Source organism: Hypanus sabinus, chromosome 20 (assembly GCF_030144855.1).
Source record: "Hypanus sabinus isolate sHypSab1 chromosome 20, sHypSab1.hap1, whole genome shotgun sequence".
NCBI classification, from domain to species: Eukaryota; Metazoa; Chordata; class Chondrichthyes; order Myliobatiformes; family Dasyatidae; genus Hypanus; species Hypanus sabinus.
In genome coordinates, this window is record NC_082725.1 from 66,959,795 (window position 1) to 66,985,354 (window position 25,560).

A 25,560-nucleotide genomic window follows, 5' to 3' on the forward strand; every position below is an offset into this window, starting at 1 on the left:
AGCCGGCAGTAGGGACGGAGAAAGGGATAGGAGCCGGCCGTAGGGATGGAGACAGGGATAGCAGTCGGCAGTAGGGATGGAGAAATGGAGTGGAGTCGGCAGTAGGGATGGAGACAGGGAGTGGAGCCGGCAGTAGGGATGGAGACAGGGAGTGGAGCCGGCAGTAGGGACGGAGAGAGGGATAGGAGCCGGCAGTAGGGACGGAGACAGTGATAGTAGCCGGCCGTAGGGATGGAGACAGGGATAGGAGTCGGTAGTAGGGATGGAGACAGGGAGTGGAGCCGGCAGTAGGGATGGAGACAGGGATAGGAGTCGGCAGTAGGGATGGAGACAGGGAGTGGAGCCGGCAGTAGGGATGGAGACAGGGAGTGGAGCCGGCAGTTTGGATGGACACAGGGAGTGGAGCCGGCAGTAGGGATGGAGACAGGGATAGGAGCCGGCAGTAGGGATGGAGAAATGGAGTAGAGCCGGCAGTAGGGATGGAGACAGGTTTAGGAGCCGGCAGTAGGGATGGAGAAATGGAGTGGAGCCGGCAGTAGGGATGGAGACAGGGAGTGGAGCCGGCAGTAGGAATGGAGACAAGGAGTGGAGCCGGCAGTAGGAATGGAGACAAGGATAGGAGTCGGCAGTAGGGATGGAGACAGGGAGTGGAGCCGGCAGTAGGGATGGAGACAGGGAGTGGAGTCGGCAGAAGGGATGGAGACAGGGATAGGAGCCGGCAGTAGGGATGGAGAAATGGAGTAGAGCCGGCAGTAGGGATGGAGACAGGTATAGGAGCCGGCAGTAGGGATGGAGAAATGGAGTGGAGCCGGCAGTAGGGATGGAGACAGTGAGTGGAGTCGGCAGTAGGGATGGAGACAGGGATAGGAGCCGGCAGTAGGGATGGAGAAATGGAGTAGAGCCGGCAGTAGGGATGGAGACAGGGAGTGGAGCCGGCAGTAGGAATGGAGACAAGGAGTGGAGCCGGCAGTAGGAATGGAGACAAGGATAGGAGTCGGCAGTAGGGATGGAGACAGGGAGTGGAGCCGGCAGTAGGGATGGAGACAGGGAGTGGAGTCGGCAGTAGGGATGGAGACAGGGATAGGAGCCGGCAGTAGGGATGGAGACAAGGATAGGAGTCGGCAGTAGGGATGGAGACAGGGAGTGGAGTCGGCAGTAGGGATGGAGACAGGGAGTGGAGCCGGCAGTAGGAATGGAGACAAGGATAGGAGCCGGCAGTAGGGATGGAGACAGGGATAGGAGTCGGCAGTAGGGATGGAGACAGGGATAGGAGTCGGCAGTACGGATGGAGACAGGGAGTGGAGCCGGCAGTAGGGACGGAGACAGGGATAGGAGCCGGCCGTAGGGATGGAGACAGGGATAGGAGTTGGCAGTACGGATGGAGACAGGGATAGGAGTCGGCAGTAGGGATGGAGACAGGGATAGGAGTCGGCAGTAGGGATGGAGAAATGGAGTTGAGTCGGCAGTAGGGATGGAGACAGGGATAGGAGCCGGCAGTAGGGATGGAGACAGGGAGTGGAGCCGGCAGTAGGGACGGAGAGAGGGATAGGAGCCGGCAGTAGGGACGGAGACAGTGATAGTAGCCGGCCGTAGGGATGGAGACAGGGATAGGAGTCGGTAGTAGGGATGGAGACAGGGAGTGGAGCCGGCAGTAGGGATGGAGACAGGGATAGGAGTCGGCAGTAGGGATGGAGACAGGGAGTGGAGCCGGCAGTAGGGATGGAGACAGGGAGTGGAGCCGGCAGTTTGGATGGACACAGGGAGTGGAGCCGGCAGTAGGGATGGAGACAGGGATAGGAGCCGGCAGTAGGGATGGAGAAATGGAGTGGAGCCGGCAGTAGGGATGGAGACAGGGAGTGGAGCCGGCAGTAGGAATGGAGACAAGGAGTGGAGCCGGCAGTAGGAATGGAGACAAGGATAGGAGTCGGCAGTAGGGATGGAGACAGGGAGTGGAGCCGGCAGTAGGGATGGAGACAGGGAGTGGAGTCGGCAGTAGGGATGGAGACAGGGATAGGAGCCGGCAGTAGGGATGGAGAAATGGAGTAGAGCCGGCAGTAGGGATGGAGACAGGTATAGGAGCCGGCAGTAGGGATGGAGAAATGGAGTGGAGCCGGCAGTAGGGATGGAGACAGGGAGTGGAGTCGGCAGTAGGGATGGAGACAGGGATAGGAGCCGGCAGTAGGGATGGAGAAATGGAGTAGAGCCGGCAGTAGGGATGGAGACAGGTATAGGAGCCGGCAGTAGGGATGGAGAAATGGAGTGGAGCCGGCAGTAGGGATGGAGACAGGGAGTGGAGCCGGCAGTAGGAATGGAGACAAGGAGTGGAGCCGGCAGTAGGAATGGAGACAAGGATAGGAGTCGGCAGTAGGGATGGAGACAGGGAGTGGAGCCGGCAGTAGGGATGGAGACAGGGAGTGGAGTCGGCAGTAGGGATGGAGACAGGGATAGGAGCCGGCAGTAGGGATGGAGACAAGGATAGGAGTCGGCAGTAGGGATGGAGACAGGGAGTGGAGTCGGCAGTAGGGATGGAGACAGGGAGTGGAGCCGGCAGTAGGAATGGAGACAAGGATAGGAGCCGGCAGTAGGGATGGAGACAGGGATAGGAGTCGGCAGTAGGGATGGAGACAGGGAGTGGAGCCGGCAGTAGGGATGGAGACAGGGAGTGGAGTCGGCAGTAGGGATGGAGACAGGGATAGGAGCCGGCAGTAGGGATGGAGACAAGGATAGGAGTCGGCAGTAGGGATGGAGAAATGGAGTGGAGTCGGCAGTAGGGATGGAGACAGGGATAGGAGCCGGCAGTAGGGATGGAGACAGGGATAGGAGCCGGCAGTAGGGATGGAGACAGGGATAGGAGTCGGCAGTAGGAATGGAGACAGGGAGTGGAGCCGGCAGTAGGGATGGAGACAGGGAGTGGAGCCGGCAGTAGGGATGGAGACAGGGTGTGGAGCCGGCAGTAGGGATGGAGACAGGGAGTGGAGCCGGCAGTAGGGATGGAGACAGGGAGTGGAGCCGGCAGTAGGGATGGAGACAGGGATAGGAGCCGGCAGTAGGGATGGAGACAGGGAGTGGAGCTGGCAGTCGGGAAGGAGACAGGGAGTGGAGCCGGCAGTAGGGATGGAGACAGGGAGTGGAGCCGGCAGTAGGGATGGAGACAGGGATAGGAGCCGGCAGTAGGGATGGAGACAGGGATAGGAGTCGGCAGTAGGGATGGAGACAGGGAGTGGAGCCGGCAGTAGGGATGGAGACAGGGAGTGGAGCCGGCAGTAGGGATGGAGACAGGGAGTGGAGCCGGCAGTAGGGATGGAGACAGGGAGTGGAGCCGGCAGTAGGGATGGAGACAGGGAGTGGAGCCGGCAGTAGGGATGGAGACAGGGAGTGGAGCCGGCAGTAGGGATGGAGACAGGGAGTGGAGCCGGCAGTAGGGATGGAGACAGGGAGTGGAGCCGGCAGTAGGGATGGAGACAGGGAGTGGAGCCGGCAGTAGGGATGGAGACAGGGAGTGGAGTCGGCAGTAGGGATGGAGACAGGGAGTGGAGCCGGCAGTAGGGATGGAGACAGGGATAGGAGCCGGCAGTAGGGATGGAGACAGGGATAGGAGCCGGCAGTAGGGATGGAGACAGGGATAGGAGCCGGCAGTAGGAATGGAGACAGGGAGTGGAGCCGGCAGTAGGGATGGAGACAGGGAGTGGAGCCGGCAGTAGGGATGGAGACAGGGAGTGGAGCCGGCAGTAGGGATGGAGACAGGGAGTGGAGCCGGCAGTAGGGATGGAGACAGGGAGTGGAGCCGGCAGTAGGGGTGGAGACAGGGATAGGAGTCGGCAGTAGGGATGGAGACAGGGAGTGGAGCCGGCAGTAGGGATGGAGACAGGGAGTGGAGCCGGCAGTAGGGAAGGAGACAGGGATAGGAGTCGGCAGTAGGGACGGAGACAGGGATAGGAGCCGGCAGTAGGGATGGAGACAGGGATAGGAGGCGGCAGTAGGGATGGAGACAGGGAGTGGAGCCGGCAGTAGGGATGGAGACAGGGAGTGGAGCCGGCAGTAGGGATGGAGACAGGGAGTGGAGCCGGCAGTAGGGACGGAGACAGGGATAGGAGTCGGCAGTAGGGACGGAGACAGGGATAGGAGTCGGCAGTAGGGATGGAGACAGGGATAGGAGTCGGCAGTAGGGATGGAGACAGGGAGTGGAGCCGGCAGTAGGGACGGAGACAGGGATAGGAGCCGGCCGTAGGGATGGAGACAGGGATAGGAGTCGGCAGTAGGGATGGAGACAGGGATAGGAGTCGGCAGTAGGGATGGAGAAATGGAGTGGAGTCGGCAGTAGGGATGGAGACAGGGATAGGAGCCGGCAGTAGGGATGGAGACAGGGAGTGGAGCCGGCAGTAGGGACGGAGACAGGGATAGGAGCCGGCAGTAGGGACGGAGACAGTGAGTGGAGCCGGCTGTAGGGACGGAGACAGGGATAGGAGCCGGCCGTAGGGATGGAGACAGGGAGTGGAGCCGGCAGTAGGGACGGAGACAGAGATAGGAGCCGGCCGTGGGGATGGAGACAGGGATAGGAGTCGGTAGTAGGGATGGAGACAGGGAGTGCAGCCGGCTGTAGGGATGGAGACAGGGAGTGGAGCCGGCAGTTTGGATGGACACAGGAAGTGGAGCCGGCAGTAGGGATGGAGACAGGGATAGGAGCCAGCAGTAGGGATGGAGACAAGGATAGGAGTCGGCAGTAGGGTTGGAGAAATGGAGTGGAGCCGGCAGTAGGGATGGAGACAGGGAGTGGAGCCGGCAGTAGGAATGGAGACAAGGATAGGAGTCGGCAGTAGGGTTGGAGAAATGGAGTGGAGCCGGCAGTAGGGATGGAGACAAGGATAGGAGTCGGCAGTAGGGTTGGAGAAATGGAGTGGAGCCGGCAGTAGGGATGGAGACAGGGAGTGGAGCCGGCAGTAGGGATGGAGACAGGGAGTGGAGCCGGCAGTAGGGATGGAGACAGGGATAGGAGCCGGCAGTAGGAATGGAGAAATGGAGTGGAGCCGGCAGTAGGGATGGAGACAGGGAGTGGAGTCGGCAGTAGGGATGGAGACAGGGAGTGGAGCCGGCAGTAGGAATGGAGACAAGGATAGGAGTCGGCAGTAGGGATGGAGACAGGGAGTGGAGCCGGCAGTAGGGATGGAGACAGGGAGTGGAGTCGGCAGTAGGGATGGAGACAGGGATAGGAGTCGGCAGTAGGGATGGAGACAGGGATAGGAGTCGGCAGTACGGATGGAGACAGGGAGTGGAGCCGGCAGTAGGGACGGAGACAGGGATAGGAGCCGGCCGTAGGGATGGAGACAGGGATAGGAGTCGGCAGTAGGGATGGAGACAGGGATAGGAGTCGGCAGTAGGGATGGAGAAATGGAGTGGAGTCGGCAGTAGGGATGGAGACAGGGATAGGAGCCGGCAGTAGGGATGGAGACAGGGAGTGGAGCCGGCAGTAGGGACGGAGACAGGGATAGGAGCCGGCAGTAGGGACGGAGACAGTGAGTGGAGCCGGCTGTAGGGACGGAGACAGGGATAGGAGCCGGCCGTAGGGATGGAGACAGGGAGTGGAGCCGGCAGTAGGGACGGAGACAGAGATAGGAGCCGGCCGTAGGGATGGAGACAGGGATAGGAGTCGGTAGTAGGGATGGAGACAGGGAGTGGAGCCGGCAGTAGGGATGGAGACAGGGAGTGGAGCCGGCAGTTTGGATGGACACAGGAAGTGGAGCCGGCAGTAGGGATGGAGACAGGGATAGGAGCCAGCAGTAGGGATGGAGACAAAGATAGGAGTCGGCAGTAGGGTTGGAGAAATGGAGTGGAGCCGGCAGTAGGGATGGAGACAGGGAGTGGAGCCGGCAGTAGGGATGGAGACAGGGATAGGAGCCGGCAGTAGGGATGGAGACAGGGATAGGAGGCGGCAGTAGGGATGGAGACAGGGATAGGAGTCGGCAGTAGGGTTGGAGAAATGGAGTGGAGCCGGCAGTAGGGATGGAGACAAGGATAGGAGTCGGCAGTAGGGTTGGAGAAATGGAGTGGAGCCGGCAGTAGGGATGGAGACAGGGAGTGGAGCCGGCAGTAGGGATGGAGACAGGGATAGGAGCCGGCAGTAGGAATGGAGAAATGGAGTGGAGCCGGCAGTAGGGATGGAGACAGGGAGTGGAGTCGGCAGTAGGGATGGAGACAGGGAGTGGAGCCGGCAGTAGGAATGGAGACAGGGATAGGAGTCGGCAGTAGGGATGGAGACAGGGATAGGAGCCGGCAGTAGGGATGGAGACAAGGATAGGAGTCGGCAGTAGGGATGGAGACAGGGAGTGGAGTCGGCAGTAGGGATGGAGACAGGGATAGGAGCCGGCAGTAGGGATGGAGACAGGGAGTGGAGCCGGCAGTAGGGATGGAGACAGGGAGTGGAGCCGGCAGTAGGGATGGAGACAGGGAGTGGAGCCGGCAGTAGGGATGGAGACAGGGAGTGGAGCCGGCAGTCGGGAAGGAGACAGGGAGTGGAGCCGGCAGTAGGGATGGAGACAGGGAGTGGAGCCGGCAGTAGGGATGGAGACAGGGATAGGAGCCGGCAGTAGGGATGGAGACAGGGATAGGAGTCGGCAGTAGGGATGCAGACAGGGAGTGGAGCCGGTAGTAGGGATGGAGACAGGGAGTGGAGCCGGCAGTAGGGATGGAGACAGGGAGTGGAGCCCTCAGTAGGGATGGAGACAGGGATAGGAGCCGGCAGTAGGGATGGAGACAGGGATAGGAGTCGGCAGTAGGAATGGAGACAGGGAGTGGTGCCGGCAGTAGGGATGGAGACAGGGAGTGGAGCCGGCAGTAGGGATGGAGACAGGGAGTGGAGCCGGCAGTAGGGATGGAGACAGGGAGTGGAGCCGGCAGTAGGGATGGAGACAGGGATAGGAGTCGGCAGTAGGGATGGAGACAGGGAGTGGAGCCGGCAGTAGGGATGGAGACAGGGAGTGGAGCCCGCAGTAGGGATGGAGACAGGGAGTGGAGCCGGCAGTAGGGATGGAGACAGGGATAGCAGCCGGCAGTAGGGACGGAGACAGGGATAGGAGCCGGCAGTAGGGACGGAGACAGGGATAGGAGTCGGCAGTAGGGATGGAGACAGGGATAGGAGTCGGCAGTAGGGATGGAGACAGGGAGTGGAGCTGGCAGTAGGGAAGGAGACAGGGATAGGAGTCGGCAGTAGGGATGGAGACAGGGATAGGAGTCGGCAGTAGGGACGGAGACAGGGATAGGAGCCGGCCGTAGGGATGGAGACAGGGATAGGAGGCGGCAGTAGGGATGGAGACAGGGAGTGGAGCCGGCAGTAGGGAAGGAGACAGGGAGTGGAGCCGGCATTAGGGATGGAGACAGGGAGTGGAGCCGGCAGTAGGGACGGAGACAGGGATAGGAGTCGGCACTAGGGATGGAGACAGGGATAGGAGTCGGCAGTAGGGATGGAGACAGGGATAGGAGTTGGCAGTACGGATGGAGACAGGGAGTGGAGCCGGCAGTAGGGACGGAGACAGGGATAGGAGTCGGCAGTAGGGATGGAGACAGGCATAGGCGTCGGCAGTAGGGATGGAGACAGGGATAGGAGCCAGCCGTAGGGATGGAGACAGGGATAGGAGGCGGCAGTAGGGATGGAGACAGGGAGTGGAGCCGGCAGTAGGGATGGAGACAGGGAGTGGAGCCGGCAGTAGGGATGGAGACAGGGATAGGAGTCGGCAGTAGGGATGGAGACAGGGAGTGGAGCCGGCAGTAGGGATGGAGACAGGGAGTGGAGCCCGCAGTAGGGATGGAGACAGGGATAGGAGCCGGCAGTAGGGACGGAGACAGGGATAGGAGTCGGCAGTAGGGATGGAGACAGGGATAGGAGTCGGCAGTAGGGATGGAGACAGGGAGTGGAGCCGGCAGTAGGGAAGGAGACAGGGATAGGAGTCGGCAGTAGGGATGGAGACAGGGATAGGAGTCGGCAGTAGGAACGGAGACAGGGATAGGAGCCGGCCGTAGGGATGGAGACAGGGATAGGAGGCGGCAGTAGGGATGGAGACAGGGAGTGGAGCCGGCAGTAGGGATGGAGACAGGGAGTGGAGCCGGCAGTAGGGATGGAGACAGGGAGTGGAGCCGGCAGTAGGGATGGAGACAGGGAGTGGAGCCGGCAGTAGGGACGGAGACAGGGATAGGAGCTGGCAGTAGGGACGGAGACAGTGAGTGGAGCCGGCTGTAGGGACGGAGACAGGGATAGGAGCCGGCCGTAGGGATGGAGACAGGGAGAGGAGCCGGCAGTAGGGACGGAGACAGAGATAGGAGCCGGCCGTAGGGATGGAGACAGGGATAGGAGTCGGTAGTAGGGATGGAGACAGGGAGTGGAGCCGGCTGTAGGGATGGAGACAGGGAGTGGAGCCGGCAGTTTGGATGGACACAGGAAGTGGAGCCGGCAGTAGGGATGGAGACAGGGATAGGAGCCAGCAGTAGGGATGGAGACAAGGATAGGAGTCGGCAGTAGGGTTGGAGAAATGGAGTGGAGCCGGCAGTAGGGATGGAGACAGGGAGTGGAGCCGGCAGTAGGAATGGAGACAAGGATAGGAGTCGGCAGTAGGGTTGGAGAAATGGAGTGGAGCCAGCAGTAGGGATGGAGACAAGGATAGGAGTCGGCAGTAGGGTTGGAGAAATGGAGTGGAGCCGGCAGTAGGGATGGAGACAGGGAGTGGAGCCGGCAGTAGGGATGGAGACAGGGAGTGGAGCCGGCAGTAGGGATGGAGACAGGGATAGGAGCCGGCAGTAGGAATGGAGAAATGGAGTGGAGCCGGCAGTAGGGATGGAGACAGGGAGTGGAGTCGGCAGTAGGGATGGAGACAGGGAGTGGAGCCGGCAGTAGGAATGGAGACAAGGATAGGAGTCGGCAGTAGGGATGGAGACAGGGAGTGGAGCCGGCAGTAGGGATGGAGACAGGGATAGGAGTCGGCAGTAGGGATGGAGACAGGGATAGGAGTCGGCAGTACGGATGGAGACAGGGAGTGGAGCCGGCAGTAGGGACGGAGACAGGGATAGGAGCCGGCCGTAGGGATGGAGACAGGGATAGGAGTCGGCAGTAGGGATGGAGACAGGGATAGGAGTCGGCAGTAGGGATGGAGAAATGGAGTGGAGTCGGCAGTAGGGATGGAGACAGGGATAGGAGCCGGCAGTAGGGATGGAGACAGGGAGTGGAGCCGGCAGTAGGGACGGAGACAGGGATAGGAGCCGGCAGTAGGGACGGAGACAGTGAGTGGAGCCGGCTGTAGGGACGGAGACAGGGATAGGAGCCGGCCGTAGGGATGGAGACAGGGAGTGGAGCCGGCAGTAGGGACGGAGACAGAGATAGGAGCCGGCCGTAGGGATGGAGACAGGGATAGGAGTCGGTAGTAGGGATGGAGACAGGGAGTGGAGCCGGCAGTAGGGATGGAGACAGGGAGTGGAGCCGGCAGTTTGGATGGACACAGGAAGTGGAGCCGGCAGTAGGGATGGAGACAGGGATAGGAGCCAGCAGTAGGGATGGAGACAAAGATAGGAGTCGGCAGTAGGGTTGGAGAAATGGAGTGGAGCCGGCAGTAGGGATGGAGACAGGGAGTGGAGCCGGCAGTAGGAATGGAGACAAGGATAGGAGTCGGCAGTAGGGTTGGAGAAATGGAGTGGAGCCGGCAGTAGGGATGGAGACAAGGATAGGAGTCGGCAGTAGGGTTGGAGAAATGGAGTGGAGCCGGCAGTAGGGATGGAGACAGGGAGTGGAGCCGGCAGTAGGGATGGAGACAGGGATAGGAGCCGGCAGTAGGAATGGAGAAATGGAGTGGAGCCGGCAGTAGGGATGGAGACAGGGAGTGGAGTCGGCAGTAGGGATGGAGACATGGAGTGGAGCCGGCAGTAGGAATGGAGACAAGGATAGGAGTCGGCAGTAGGGATGGAGACAGGGAGTGGAGCCGGCAGTAGGGATGGAGACAGGGAGTGGAGTCGGCAGTAGGGATGGAGACAGGGATAGGAGCCGGCAGTAGGGATGGAGACATGGATAGGAGTCGGCAGTAGGGATGGAGACAGGGAGTGGAGTCGGCAGTAGGGATGGAGACAGGGATAGGAGCCGGCAGTAGGGATGGAGACAGGGAGTGGAGCCGGCAGTAGGGATAGAGACAGGGAGTGGAGCCGGCAGTAGGGATGGAGACAGGGAGTGGAGCCGGCAGTAGGGATGGAGACAGGGAGTGGAGCCGGCAGTCGGGAAGGAGACAGGGAGTGGAGCCGGAAGTAGGGATGGAGACAGGGAGTGGAGCCGGCAGTAGGGATGGAGACAGGGATAGGAGCCGGCAGTAGGGATGGAGACAGGGATAGGAGTCGGCAGTAGGGATGCAGACAGGGAGTGGAGCCGGCAGTAGGGATGGAGACAGGGAGTGGAGCCGGCAGTAGGGATGGAGACAGGGAGTGGAGCCGGCAGTAGGGATGGAGACAGGGATAGGAGCCGGCAGTAGGGATGGAGACAGGGATAGGAGTCGGCAGTAGGAATGGAGACAGGGAGTGGAGCCGGCAGTAGGGATGGAGACAGGGAGTGGAGCCCGCAGTAGGGATGGAGACAGGGAGTGGAGCCGGCAGTAGGAATGGAGACAAGGATAGGAGCCGGCAGTAGGGATGGAGACAGGGATAGGAGTCGGCAGTAGGGATGGAGACAGGGAGTGGAGCCGGCAGTAGGGATGGAGACAGGGAGTGGAGTCGGCAGTAGGGATGGAGACAGGGATAGGAGCCGGCAGTAGGGATGGAGACAAGGATAGGAGTCGGCAGTAGGGATGGAGAAATGGAGTGGAGTCGGCAGTAGGGATGGAGACAGGGATAGGAGCCGGCAGTAGGGATGGAGACAGGGATAGGAGCCGGCAGTAGGGATGGAGACAGGGATAGGAGTCGGCAGTAGGAATGGAGACAGGGAGTGGAGCCGGCAGTAGGGATGGAGACAGGGAGTGGAGCCGGCAGTAGGGATGGAGACAGGGTGTGGAGCCGGCAGTAGGGATGGAGACAGGGAGTGGAGCCGGCAGTAGGGATGGAGACAGGGAGTGGAGCCGGCAGTAGGGATGGAGACAGGGATAGGAGCCGGCAGTAGGGATGGAGACAGGGAGTGGAGCTGGCAGTCGGGAAGGAGACAGGGAGTGGAGCCGGCAGTAGGGATGGAGACAGGGAGTGGAGCCGGCAGTAGGGATGGAGACAGGGATAGGAGCCGGCAGTAGGGATGGAGACAGGGATAGGAGTCGGCAGTAGGGATGGAGACAGGGAGTGGAGCCGGCAGTAGGGATGGAGACAGGGAGTGGAGCCGGCAGTAGGGATGGAGACAGGGAGTGGAGCCGGCAGTAGGGATGGAGACAGGGAGTGGAGCCGGCAGTAGGGATGGAGACAGGGAGTGGAGCCGGCAGTAGGGATGGAGACAGGGAGTGGAGCCGGCAGTAGGGATGGAGACAGGGAGTGGAGCCGGCAGTAGGGATGGAGACAGGGAGTGGAGCCGGCAGTAGGGATGGAGACAGGGAGTGGAGCCGGCAGTAGGGATGGAGACAGGGAGTGGAGTCGGCAGTAGGGATGGAGACAGGGAGTGGAGCCGGCAGTAGGGATGGAGACAGGGATAGGAGCCGGCAGTAGGGATGGAGACAGGGATAGGAGCCGGCAGTAGGGATGGAGACAGGGATAGGAGCCGGCAGTAGGAATGGAGACAGGGAGTGGAGCCGGCAGTAGGGATGGAGACAGGGAGTGGAGCCGGCAGTAGGGATGGAGACAGGGAGTGGAGCCGGCAGTAGGGATGGAGACAGGGAGTGGAGCCGGCAGTAGGGATGGAGACAGGGAGTGGAGCCGGCAGTAGGGGTGGAGACAGGGATAGGAGTCGGCAGTAGGGATGGAGACAGGGAGTGGAGCCGGCAGTAGGGATGGAGACAGGGAGTGGAGCCGGCAGTAGGGAAGGAGACAGGGATAGGAGTCGGCAGTAGGGACGGAGACAGGGATAGGAGCCGGCAGTAGGGATGGAGACAGGGATAGGAGGCGGCAGTAGGGATGGAGACAGGGAGTGGAGCCGGCAGTAGGGATGGAGACAGGGAGTGGAGCCGGCAGTAGGGATGGAGACAGGGAGTGGAGCCGGCAGTAGGGACGGAGACAGGGATAGGAGTCGGCAGTAGGGACGGAGACAGGGATAGGAGTCGGCAGTAGGGATGGAGACAGGGATAGGAGTCGGCAGTAGGGATGGAGACAGGGAGTGGAGCCGGCAGTAGGGACGGAGACAGGGATAGGAGCCGGCCGTAGGGATGGAGACAGGGATAGGAGTCGGCAGTAGGGATGGAGACAGGGATAGGAGTCGGCAGTAGGGATGGAGAAATGGAGTGGAGTCGGCAGTAGGGATGGAGACAGGGATAGGAGCCGGCAGTAGGGATGGAGACAGGGAGTGGAGCCGGCAGTAGGGACGGAGACAGGGATAGGAGCCGGCAGTAGGGACGGAGACAGTGAGTGGAGCCGGCTGTAGGGACGGAGACAGGGATAGGAGCCGGCCGTAGGGATGGAGACAGGGAGTGGAGCCGGCAGTAGGGACGGAGACAGAGATAGGAGCCGGCCGTGGGGATGGAGACAGGGATAGGAGTCGGTAGTAGGGATGGAGACAGGGAGTGCAGCCGGCTGTAGGGATGGAGACAGGGAGTGGAGCCGGCAGTTTGGATGGACACAGGAAGTGGAGCCGGCAGTAGGGATGGAGACAGGGATAGGAGCCAGCAGTAGGGATGGAGACAAGGATAGGAGTCGGCAGTAGGGTTGGAGAAATGGAGTGGAGCCGGCAGTAGGGATGGAGACAGGGAGTGGAGCCGGCAGTAGGAATGGAGACAAGGATAGGAGTCGGCAGTAGGGTTGGAGAAATGGAGTGGAGCCGGCAGTAGGGATGGAGACAAGGATAGGAGTCGGCAGTAGGGTTGGAGAAATGGAGTGGAGCCGGCAGTAGGGATGGAGACAGGGAGTGGAGCCGGCAGTAGGGATGGAGACAGGGAGTGGAGCCGGCAGTAGGGATGGAGACAGGGATAGGAGCCGGCAGTAGGAATGGAGAAATGGAGTGGAGCCGGCAGTAGGGATGGAGACAGGGAGTGGAGTCGGCAGTAGGGATGGAGACAGGGAGTGGAGCCGGCAGTAGGAATGGAGACAAGGATAGGAGTCGGCAGTAGGGATGGAGACAGGGAGTGGAGCCGGCAGTAGGGATGGAGACAGGGAGTGGAGTCGGCAGTAGGGATGGAGACAGGGATAGGAGTCGGCAGTAGGGATGGAGACAGGGATAGGAGTCGGCAGTACGGATGGAGACAGGGAGTGGAGCCGGCAGTAGGGACGGAGACAGGGATAGGAGCCGGCCGTAGGGATGGAGACAGGGATAGGAGTCGGCAGTAGGGATGGAGACAGGGATAGGAGTCGGCAGTAGGGATGGAGAAATGGAGTGGAGTCGGCAGTAGGGATGGAGACAGGGATAGGAGCCGGCAGTAGGGATGGAGACAGGGAGTGGAGCCGGCAGTAGGGACGGAGACAGGGATAGGAGCCGGCAGTAGGGACGGAGACAGTGAGTGGAGCCGGCTGTAGGGACGGAGACAGGGATAGGAGCCGGCCGTAGGGATGGAGACAGGGAGTGGAGCCGGCAGTAGGGACGGAGACAGAGATAGGAGCCGGCCGTAGGGATGGAGACAGGGATAGGAGTCGGTAGTAGGGATGGAGACAGGGAGTGGAGCCGGCAGTAGGGATGGAGACAGGGAGTGGAGCCGGCAGTTTGGATGGACACAGGAAGTGGAGCCGGCAGTAGGGATGGAGACAGGGATAGGAGCCAGCAGTAGGGATGGAGACAAAGATAGGAGTCGGCAGTAGGGTTGGAGAAATGGAGTGGAGCCGGCAGTAGGGATGGAGACAGGGAGTGGAGCCGGCAGTAGGGATGGAGACAGGGATAGGAGCCGGCAGTAGGGATGGAGACAGGGATAGGAGGCGGCAGTAGGGATGGAGACAGGGATAGGAGTCGGCAGTAGGGTTGGAGAAATGGAGTGGAGCCGGCAGTAGGGATGGAGACAAGGATAGGAGTCGGCAGTAGGGTTGGAGAAATGGAGTGGAGCCGGCAGTAGGGATGGAGACAGGGAGTGGAGCCGGCAGTAGGGATGGAGACAGGGATAGGAGCCGGCAGTAGGAATGGAGAAATGGAGTGGAGCCGGCAGTAGGGATGGAGACAGGGAGTGGAGTCGGCAGTAGGGATGGAGACAGGGAGTGGAGCCGGCAGTAGGAATGGAGACAGGGATAGGAGTCGGCAGTAGGGATGGAGACAGGGATAGGAGCCGGCAGTAGGGATGGAGACAAGGATAGGAGTCGGCAGTAGGGATGGAGACAGGGAGTGGAGTCGGCAGTAGGGATGGAGACAGGGATAGGAGCCGGCAGTAGGGATGGAGACAGGGAGTGGAGCCGGCAGTAGGGATGGAGACAGGGAGTGGAGCCGGCAGTAGGGATGGAGACAGGGAGTGGAGCCGGCAGTAGGGATGGAGACAGGGAGTGGAGCCGGCAGTCGGGAAGGAGACAGGGAGTGGAGCCGGCAGTAGGGATGGAGACAGGGAGTGGAGCCGGCAGTAGGGATGGAGACAGGGATAGGAGCCGGCAGTAGGGATGGAGACAGGGATAGGAGTCGGCAGTAGGGATGCAGACAGGGAGTGGAGCCGGTAGTAGGGATGGAGACAGGGAGTGGAGCCGGCAGTAGGGATGGAGACAGGGAGTGGAGCCCTCAGTAGGGATGGAGACAGGGATAGGAGCCGGCAGTAGGGATGGAGACAGGGATAGGAGTCGGCAGTAGGAATGGAGACAGGGAGTGGTGCCGGCAGTAGGGATGGAGACAGGGAGTGGAGCCGGCAGTAGGGATGGAGACAGGGAGTGGAGCCGGCAGTAGGGATGGAGACAGGGAGTGGAGCCGGCAGTAGGGATGGAGACAGGGATAGGAGTCGGCAGTAGGGATGGAGACAGGGAGTGGAGCCGGCAGTAGGGATGGAGACAGGGAGTGGAGCCCGCAGTAGGGATGGAGACAGGGAGTGGAGCCGGCAGTAGGGATGGAGACAGGGATAGCAGCCGGCAGTAGGGACGGAGACAGGGATAGGAGCCGGCAGTAGGGACGGAGACAGGGATAGGAGTCGGCAGTAGGGATGGAGACAGGGATAGGAGTCGGCAGTAGGGATGGAGACAGGGAGTGGAGCTGGCAGTAGGGAAGGAGACAGGGATAGGAGTCGGCAGTAGGGATGGAGACAGGGATAGGAGTCGGCAGTAGGGACGGAGACAGGGATAGGAGCCGGCCGTAGGGATGGAGACAGGGATAGGAGGCGGCAGTAGGGATGGAGACAGGGAGTGGAGCCGGCAGTAGGGAAGGAGACAGGGAGTGGAGCCGGCATTAGGGATGGAGACAGGGAGTGGAGCCGGCAGTAGGGACGGAGACAGGGATAGGAGTCGGCACTAGGGATGGAGACAGGGATAGGAGTCGGCAGTAGGGATGGAGACAGGGATAGGAGTTGGCAGTACGGATGGAGACAGGGAGTGGAGCCGGCAGTAGGGACGGAGACAGGGATAGGAGTCGGCAGTAGGGATGGAGACAGGCATAGGCGTCGGCAGTAGGGATGGAGACAGGGATAGGAGCCAGCCGTAGGGATGGAGACAGGGATAGGAGGCGGCAGTAGGGATGGAGACAGGGAGTGGAGCCGGCAGTAGGGATGGAGACAGGGAGTGGAGCCGGCAGTAGGGATGGAGACAGGGATAGGAGTCGGCAGTAGGGATGGAGACAGGGAGTGGAGCCGGCAGTAGGGATGGAGACAGGGAGTGGAGCCCGCAGTAGGGATGGAGACAGGGATAGGAGCCGGCAGTAGGGACGGAGACAGGGATAGGAGTCGGCAGTAGGGATGGAGACAGGGATAGGAGTCGGCAGTAGGGATGGAGACAGGGAGTGGAGCCGGCAGTAGGGAAGGAGACAGGGATAGGAGTCGGCAGTAGGGATGGAGACAGGGATAGGAGTCGGCAGTAGGAACGGAGACAGGGATAGGAGCCGGCCGTAGGGATGGAGACAGGGATAGGAGGCGGCAGTAGGGATGGAGACAGGGAGTGGAGCCGGCAGTAGGGATGGAGACAGGGAGTGGAGCCGGCAGTAGGGATGGAGACAGGGAGTGGAGCCGGCAGTAGGGATGGAGACAGGGAGTGGAGCCGGCAGTAGGGACGGAGACAGGGATAGGAGCTGGCAGTAGGGACGGAGACAGTGAGTGGAGCCGGCTGTAGGGACGGAGACAGGGATAGGAGCCGGCCGTAGGGATGGAGACAGGGAGAGGAGCCGGCAGTAGGGACGGAGACAGAGATAGGAGCCGGCCGTAGGGATGGAGACAGGGATAGGAGTCGGTAGTAGGGATGGAGACAGGGAGTGGAGCCGGCTGTAGGGATGGAGACAGGGAGTGGAGCCGGCAGTTTGGATGGACACAGGAAGTGGAGCCGGCAGTAGGGATGGAGACAGGGATAGGAGCCAGCAGTAGGGATGGAGACAAGGATAGGAGTCGGCAGTAGGGTTGGAGAAATGGAGTGGAGCCGGCAGTAGGGATGGAGACAGGGAGTGGAGCCGGCAGTAGGAATGGAGACAAGGATAGGAGTCGGCAGTAGGGTTGGAGAAATGGAGTGGAGCCAGCAGTAGGGATGGAGACAAGGATAGGAGTCGGCAGTAGGGTTGGAGAAATGGAGTGGAGCCGGCAGTAGGGATGGAGACAGGGAGTGGAGCCGGCAGTAGGGATGGAGACAGGGAGTGGAGCCGGCAGTAGGGATGGAGACAGGGATAGGAGCCGGCAGTAGGAATGGAGAAATGGAGTGGAGCCGGCAGTAGGGATGGAGACAGGGAGTGGAGTCGGCAGTAGGGATGGAGACAGGGAGTGGAGCCGGCAGTAGGAATGGAGACAAGGATAGGAGTCGGCAGTAGGGATGGAGACAGGGAGTGGAGCCGGCAGTAGGGATGGAGACAGGGAGTGGAGTCGGCAGTAGGGATGGAGACAGGGATAGGAGTCGGCAGTAGGGATGGAGACAGGGATAGGAGTCGGCAGTACGGATGGAGACAGGGAGTGGAGCCGGCAGTAGGGACGGAGACAGGGATAGGAGCCGGCCGTAGGGATGGAGACAGGGATAGGAGTCGGCAGTAGGGATGGAGACAGGGATAGGAGTCGGCAGTAGGGATGGAGAAATGGAGTGGAGTCGGCAGTAGGGATGGAGACAGGGATAGGAGCCGGCAGTAGGGATGGAGACAGGGAGTGGAGCCGGCAGTAGGGACGGAGACAGGGATAGGAGCCGGCAGTAGGGACGGAGACAGTGAGTGGAGCCGGCTGTAGGGACGGAGACAGGGATAGGAGCCGGCCGTAGGGATGGAGACAGGGAGTGGAGCCGGCAGTAGGGACGGAGACAGAGATAGGAGCCGGCCGTAGGGATGGAGACAGGGATAGGAGTCGGTAGTAGGGATGGAGACAGGGAGTGGAGCCGGCAGTAGGGATGGAGACAGGGAGTGGAGCCGGCAGTTTGGATGGACACAGGAAGTGGAGCCGGCAGTAGGGATGGAGACAGGGATAGGAGCCAGCAGTAGGGATGGAGACAAAGATAGGAGTCGGCAGTAGGGTTGGAGAAATGGAGTGGAGCCGGCAGTAGGGATGGAGACAGGGAGTGGAGCCGGCAGTAGGAATGGAGACAAGGATAGGAGTCGGCAGTAGGGTTGGAGAAATGGAGTGGAGCCGGCAGTAGGGATGGAGACAAGGATAGGAGTCGGCAGTAGGGTTGGAGAAATGGAGTGGAGCCGGCAGTAGGGATGGAGACAGGGAGTGGAGCCGGCAGTAGGGATGGAGACAGGGATAGGAGCCGGCAGTAGGAATGGAGAAATGGAGTGGAGCCGGCAGTAGGGATGGAGACAGGGAGTGGAGTCGGCAGTAGGGATGGAGACATGGAGTGGAGCCGGCAGTAGGAATGGAGACAAGGATAGGAGTCGGCAGTAGGGATGGAGACAGGGAGTGGAGCCGGCAGTAGGGATGGAGACAGGGAGTGGAGTCGGCAGTAGGGATGGAGACAGGGATAGGAGCCGGCAGTAGGGATGGAGACATGGATAGGAGTCGGCAGTAGGGATGGAGACAGGGAGTGGAGTCGGCAGTAGGGATGGAGACAGGGATAGGAGCCGGCAGTAGGGATGGAGACAGGGAGTGGAGCCGGCAGTAGGGATAGAGACAGGGAGTGGAGCCGGCAGTAGGGATGGAGACAGGGAGTGGAGCCGGCAGTAGGGATGGAGACAGGGAGTGGAGCCGGCAGTCGGGAAGGAGACAGGGAGTGGAGCCGGAAGTAGGGATGGAGACAGGGAGTGGAGCCGGCAGTAGGGATGGAGACAGGGATAGGAGCCGGCAGTAGGGATGGAGACAGGGATAGGAGTCGGCAGTAGGGATGCAGACAGGGAGTGGAGCCGGCAGTAGGGATGGAGACAGGGAGTGGAGCCGGCAGTAGGGATGGAGACAGGGAGTGGAGCCGGCAGTAGGGATGGAGACAGGGATAGGAGCCGGCAGTAGGGATGGAGACAGGGATAGGAGTCGGCAGTAGGAATGGAGACAGGGAGTGGAGCCGGCAGTAGGGATGGAGACAGGGAGTGGAGCCCGCAGTAGGGATGGAGACAGGGAGTGGAGCCGGCAGTAGGGATGGAGACAGGGAGTGGAGCCGGCAGTAGGGATGGAGACAGGGATAGGAGTCGGCAGTAGGGATGGAGACAGGGAGTGGAGCCGGCAGTAGGGATGGAGACAGGGAGTGGAGCCAGCAGTAGGGACGGAGACAGGGAGTGGAGCCGGCAGTAGGGACGGAGACAGGGATAGGAGCCGGCAGTAGGGACGGAGACAGGGATAGGAGCCGGCAGTAGGGACGGAGACAGGGATAGGAGTCGGCAGTAGGGATGGAGACAGGGATAGGAGTCGGCAGTAGGGATGGAGACAGGGAGTGGAGCCGGCAGTAGGGAAGGAGACAGGGATAGGAGTCGGCAGTAGGGATGGAGACAGGGATAGGAGTCGGCAGTAGGGACGGAGACAGGGATAGGAGCCGGCCGTAGGGATGGAGACAGGGATAGGAGGCGGCAGTAGGGATGGAGACAGGGAGTGGAGCCGGCAGTAGGGAAGGAGACAGGGAGTGGAGCCGGCAGTAGGGACGGAGACAGGGATAGGAGTCGGCACTAGGGATGGAGACAGGGATAGGAGTCGGCAGTAGGGATGGAGACAGGGATAGGAGTTGGCAGTACGGATGGAGACAGGGAGTGGAGCCGGCAGTAGGGACGGAGACAGGGATAGGAGCCGGCCGTAGGGATGGAGACAGGGAGTGGAGCCGGCAGTAGGGACGGAGACAGAGATAGGAGCCGGTCGTAGGGATGGAGACAGGGATAGGAGTCGGTAGTAGGGATGGAGACAGGGAGTGGAGCCGGCAGTAGGGATAGAGACAGGGAGTGGAGCCGGCAGTTTGGATGGACACAGGAAGTGGAGCCGGCAGTAGGGATGGAGACAGGGATAGGAGTCGGCAGTAGGGTTGGAGAAATGGAGTGGAGCCGGCAGTAGGGATGGAGACAGGGAGTGGAGCCGGCAGTAGGAATGGAGACAAGGATAGGAGTCGGCAGTAGGGTTGGAGAAATGGAGTGGAGCCGGCAGTAGGGATGGAAACAGGGAGTGGAGCCGGCAGTAGGAATGGAGACAAGGATAGGAGTCGGCAGTAGGGATGGAGACAGGGAGTGGAGCCGGCAGTAGGGATGGAGACAGGGATAGGAGCCGGCAGTAGGAATGGAGAAATGGAGTGGAGCCGGCAGTAGGGATGGAGACCGGGAGTGGAGTCGGCAGTAGGGATGGAGACAGGGAGTGGAGCCGGCAGTAGGAATGGAGACAAGGATAGGAGTCGGCAGTAGGGATGGAGACAGGGAGTGGAGCCGGCAGTAGGGATGGAGTCAGGGAGTGGAGTCGGCAGTAGGGATGGAGACAGGGATAGGAGCCGGCAGTAGGGATGGAGACAGGGAGTGGAGCCGGCAGTAGGGATGGAGACAGGGAGTGGAGCCGGCAGTCGGGAAGGAGACAGGGAGTGGAGCCGGCAGTAGGGATGGAGACAGGGAGTGGAGCCGGCAGTAGGGATGGAGACAGGGATAGGAGCCGGGAGTAGGGATGGAGACAGGGATAGGAGTCGGCAGTAGGGATGCAGACAGGGAGTGGAGCCGGCAGTAGGGATGGAGACAGGGAGTGGAGCCGGCAGTAGGGATGGAGACAGGGAGTGGAGCCGGCAGTAGGGATGGAGACAGGGATAGGAGCCGGCAGTAGGGATGGAGACAGGGATAGGAGTCGGCAGTAGGAATGGAGACAGGGAGTGGAGCCGGCAGTAGGGATAGAGACAGGGAGTGGAGCCGGCTGTAGGGACGGAGACAGGGATAGGAGCCGGCCGTAGGGATGGAGACAGGGAGAGGAGCCGGCAGTAGGGACGGAGACAGAGATAGGAGCCGGCCGTAGGGATGGAGACAGGGATAGGAGTCGGTAGTAGGGATGGAGACAGGGAGTGGAGCCGGCTGTAGGGATGGAGACAGGGAGTGGAGCCGGCAGTTTGGATGGACACAGGAAGTGGAGCCGGCAGTAGGGATGGAGACAGGGATAGGAGCCAGCAGTAGGGATGGAGACAAGGATAGGAGTCGGCAGTAGGGTTGGAGAAATGGAGTGGAGCCGGCAGTAGGGATGGAGACAGGGAGTGGAGCCGGCAGTAGGAATGGAGACAAGGATAGGAGTCGGCAGTAGGGTTGGAGAAATGGAGTGGAGCCAGCAGTAGGGATGGAGACAAGGATAGGAGTCGGCAGTAGGGTTGGAGAAATGGAGTGGAGCCGGCAGTAGGGATGGAGACAGGGAGTGGAGCCGGCAGTAGGGATGGAGACAGGGAGTGGAGCCGGCAGTAGGGATGGAGACAGGGATAGGAGCCGGCAGTAGGAATGGAGAAATGGAGTGGAGCCGGCAGTAGGGATGGAGACAGGGAGTGGAGTCGGCAGTAGGGATGGAGACAGGGAGTGGAGCCGGCAGTAGGAATGGAGACAAGGATAGGAGTCGGCAGTAGGGATGGAGACAGGGAGTGGAGCCGGCAGTAGGGATGGAGACAGGGAGTGGAGTCGGCAGTACGGATGGAGACAGGGATAGGAGTCGGCAGTAGGGATGGAGACAGGGATAGGAGTCGGCAGTACGGATGGAGACAGGGAGTGGAGCCGGCAGTAGGGACGGAGACAGGGATAGGAGCCGGCCGTAGGGATGGAGACAGGGATAGGAGTCGGCAGTAGGGATGGAGACAGGGATAGGAGTCGGCAGTAGGGATGGAGAAATGGAGTGGAGTCGGCAGTAGGGATGGAGACAGGGATAGGAGCCGGCAGTAGGGATGGAGACAGGGAGTGGAGCCGGCAGTAGGGACGGAGACAGGGATAGGAGCCGGCAGTAGGGACGGAGACAGTGAGTGGAGCCGGCTGTAGGGACGGAGACAGGGATAGGAGCCGGCCGTAGGGATGGAGACAGGGAGTGGAGCCGGCAGTAGGGACGGAGACAGAGATAGGAGCCGGCCGTAGGGATGGAGACAGGGATAGGAGTCGGTAGTAGGGATGGAGACAGGGAGTGGAGCCGGCAGTAGGGATGGAGACAGGGAGTGGAGCCGGCAGTTTGGATGGACACAGGAAGTGGAGCCGGCAGTAGGGATGGAGACAGGGATAGGAGCCAGCAGTAGGGATGGAGACAAAGATAGGAGTCGGCAGTAGGGTTGGAGAAATGGAGTGGAGCCGGCAGTAGGGATGGAGACAGGGAGTGGAGCCAGCAGTAGGAATGGAGACAAGGATAGGAGTCGGCAGTAGGGTTGGAGAAATGGAGTGGAGCCGGCAGTAGGGATGGAGACAAGGATAGGAGTCGGCAGTAGGGTTGGAGAAATGGAGTGGAGCCGGCAGTAGGGATGGAGACAGGGAGTGGAGCCGGCAGTAGGGATGGAGACAGGGATAGGAGCCGGCAGTAGGAATGGAGAAATGGAGTGGAGCCGGCAGTAGGGATGGAGACAGGGAGTGGAGCCGGCAGTAGGAATGGAGACAAGGATAGGAGTCGGCAGTAGGGATGGAGACAGGGAGTGGAGCCGGCAGTAGGGATGGAGACAGGGATAGGAGCCGGCAGTAGGGATGGAGACAGGGATAGGAGCCGGCAGTAGGGATGGAGACAGGGATAGGAGTCGGCAGTAGGAATGGAGACAGGGAGTGGAGCCGGCAGTAGGGATAGAGACAGGGAGAGGAGTCGGCAGTAGGGATGGAGACAGGGAGTGGAGCCGGCAGTCGGGAAGGAGATAGGGAGTGGAGCCGGCAGTAGGGATGGAGACAGGGAGTGGAGCCGGCAGTAGGGATGGAGACAGGGATAGGAGCCGGGAGTAGGGATGGAGACAGGGATAGGAGTCGGCAGTAGGGATGCAGACAGGGAGTGGAGCCGGCAGTAGGGATGGAGACAGGGAGTGGAGCCGGCAGTAGGGATGGAGACAGGGAGTGGAGCCGGCAGTAGGGATGGAGACAGGGATAGGAGCCGGCAGTAGGGATGGAGACAGGGATAGGAGTCGGCAGTAGGAATGGAGACAGGGAGTGGAGCCGGCAGTAGGGATAGAGACAGGGAGTGGAGCCGGCAGTAGGGATGGAGACAGGGAGTGGAGCCGGCAGTAGGGATGGAGACAGGGATAGGAGCCGCCAGTAGGGATGGAGACAGGGATAGGAGCCGGCAGTAGGGATGGAGACAGGGATAGGAGCCGGCAGTAGGGATGGAGACAGGGATAGGAGCCGCCAGTAGGGATGGAGACAGGGAGTGGAGCCGGCAGTAGGGATGGAGACAGGGATAGGAGTCGGCAGTAGGGATGGAGACAGGGAGTGGAACCGGCAGTAGGGATGGAGACAGGGAGTGGAGCCGGCAGTAGGGATGGAGACAGGGAGTGGAGCCGGCAGTAGGGATGGAGACAGGGATAGGAGCCGGCAGTAGGGACGGAGACAGGGATAGGAGCCGGCAGTAGGGACGGAGACAGGGATAGGAGTCGGCAGTAGGGATGGAGACAGGGATAGGAGTCGGCAGTAGGGATGGAGACAGGGAGTGGAGCCGGCAGTAGGGAAGGAGACAGGGATAGGAGTCGGCAGTAGGGATGGAGACAGGGATAGGAGTCGGCAGTAGGGACGGAGACAGGGATAGGAGCCGGCCGTAGGGATGGAGACAGGGTTAGGAGGCGGCAGTAGGGATGGAGACAGGGAGTGGAGCCGGCAGTAGGGAAGGAGACAGGGAGTGGAGCCGGCAGTAGGGATGGAGACAGGGAGTGGAGCCGGCAGTAGGGACGGAGACAGGGATAGGAGTCGGCACTAGGGATGGAGACAGGGATAGGAGTCGGCAGTAGGGATGGAGACAGGGATAGGAGTTGGCAGTACGGATGGAGACAGGGAGTGGAGCCGGCAGTAGGGACGGAGACAGGGATAGGAGCCGGCCGTAGGGATGGAGACAGGGATAGGAGTTGGCAGTACGGATGGAGACAGGGATAGGAGTCGGCAGTAGGGATGGAGACAGGGATAGGAGTCGGCAGTAGGGATGGAGAAATGGAGTGGAGTCGGCAGTAGGGATGGAGACAGGGATAGGAGCCGGCAGTAGGGATGGAGACAGGGAGTGGAGCCGGCAGTAGGGACGGAGACAGGGATAGGAGCCGGCAGTAGGGACGGAGACAGTGAGTGGAGCCGGCAGTAGGGACGGAGACAGGGATAGGAGCCGGCCGTAGGGATGGAGACAGGGAGTGGAGCCGGCAGTAGGGACGGAGACAGGGATAGGAGCCGGCCGTAGGGATGGAGACAGGGATAGGAGTCGGTAGTAGGGATGGAGACAGGGAGTGGAGCCGGCAGTAGGGATGGAGACAGGGAGTGGAGCCGGCAGTTTGGATGGACACAGGGAGTGGAGCCGGCAGTAGGGATGGAGACAGGGATAGGAGCCAGCATTAGGGATGGAGACAAGGATAGGAGTCGGCAGTAGGGATGGAGAAATGGAGTGGAGCCGGCAGTAGGGATGGAGACAGGGAGTGGAGCCGGCAGTAGGAATGGAGACAAGGATAGGAGTCGGCAGTAGGGATGGAGACAGGGAGTGGAGCCGGCAGTAGGGATGGAGACAGGGATAGGAGCCGGCAGTAGGGATGGAGACAAGGATAGGAGTCGGCAGTAGGGATGGAGAAATGGAGTGGAGCCGGCAGTAGGGATGGAGACAGGGAGTGGAGTCGGCAGTAGGGATGGAGACAGGGAGTGGAGCCGGCAGTAGGAATGGAGACAAGGATAGGAGTCGGCAGTAGGGATGGAGACAGGGAGTGGAGCCGGCAGTAGGGATGGAGACAGGGAGTGGAGTCGGCAGTAGGGATGGAGACAGGGATAGGAGCCGGCAGTAGGGATGGAGACAAGGATAGGAGTCGGCAGTAGGGATGGAGACAGGGAGTTGTGTCGGCAGTAGGGATGGAGACAGGGATAGGAGCCGGCAGTAGGGATGGAGACAGGGAGTGGAGCCGGCAGTAGGGATGGAGACAGGGAGTGGAGCCGGCAGTAGGGATGGAGACAGGGAGTGGAGTCGGCAGTAGGGATGGAGACAGGGATAGGAGCCGGCAGTAGGGATGGAGACAGGGAGTGGAGCCGGCAGTCGGGAAGGAGACAGGGAGTGGAGCCGGCAGTAGGGATGGAGACAGGGAGTGGAGCCGGCAGTCGGGATGAAGACAGGGATAGGAGCCGGCAGTAGGGATGGAGACAGGGATAGGAGTCGGCAGTAGGGATGGAGACAGGGAGTGGAGCCGGCAGTAGGGATGGAGACAGGGAGTGGAGCCGGCAGTAGGGATGGAGACAGGGAGTGGAGCCGGCAGTAGGGATGGAGACAGGGATAGGAGCCGGCAGTAGGGATGGAGACAGGGATAGGAGCCGGCAGTAGGGATGGAGACAGGGATAGGAGTCGGCAGTAGGAATGGAGACAGGGAGTGGAGCCGGCAGTAGGGATGGAGACAGGGAGTGGAGCCGGCAGTAGGGATGGAGACAGGGAGTGGAGCCGGCAGTAGGGATGGAGACAGGGAGTGGAGCCGGCAGTAGGGATGGAGACAGGGATAGGAGCCGGCAGTAGGGATGGAGACAGGGATAGGAGTCGGCAGTAGGGATGGAGACAGGGATAGGAGCCGGCAGTAGGGATGGAGACAGGGATAGGAGCCAGCAGTAGGGATGGAGACAGGGATAGGAGTCGGCAGTAGGGATGGAGACAGGGAGTGGAGCCGGCAGTAGGGAGGGAGACAGGGAGTGGAGCCGGCAGTAGGGACGGAGACAGGGAGTGGAGCCGGCAGTAGGGACGGAGACAGGGATAGGAGCCGGCAGTAGGGACGGAGACAGGGATAGGAGTCGGCAGTAGGGATGGAGACAGGGATAGGAGTCGGCAGTAGGGACGGAGACAGGGATAGGAGCCGGCCGTAGGGATGGAGACAGGGATAGGAGGCGGCAGTAGGGAT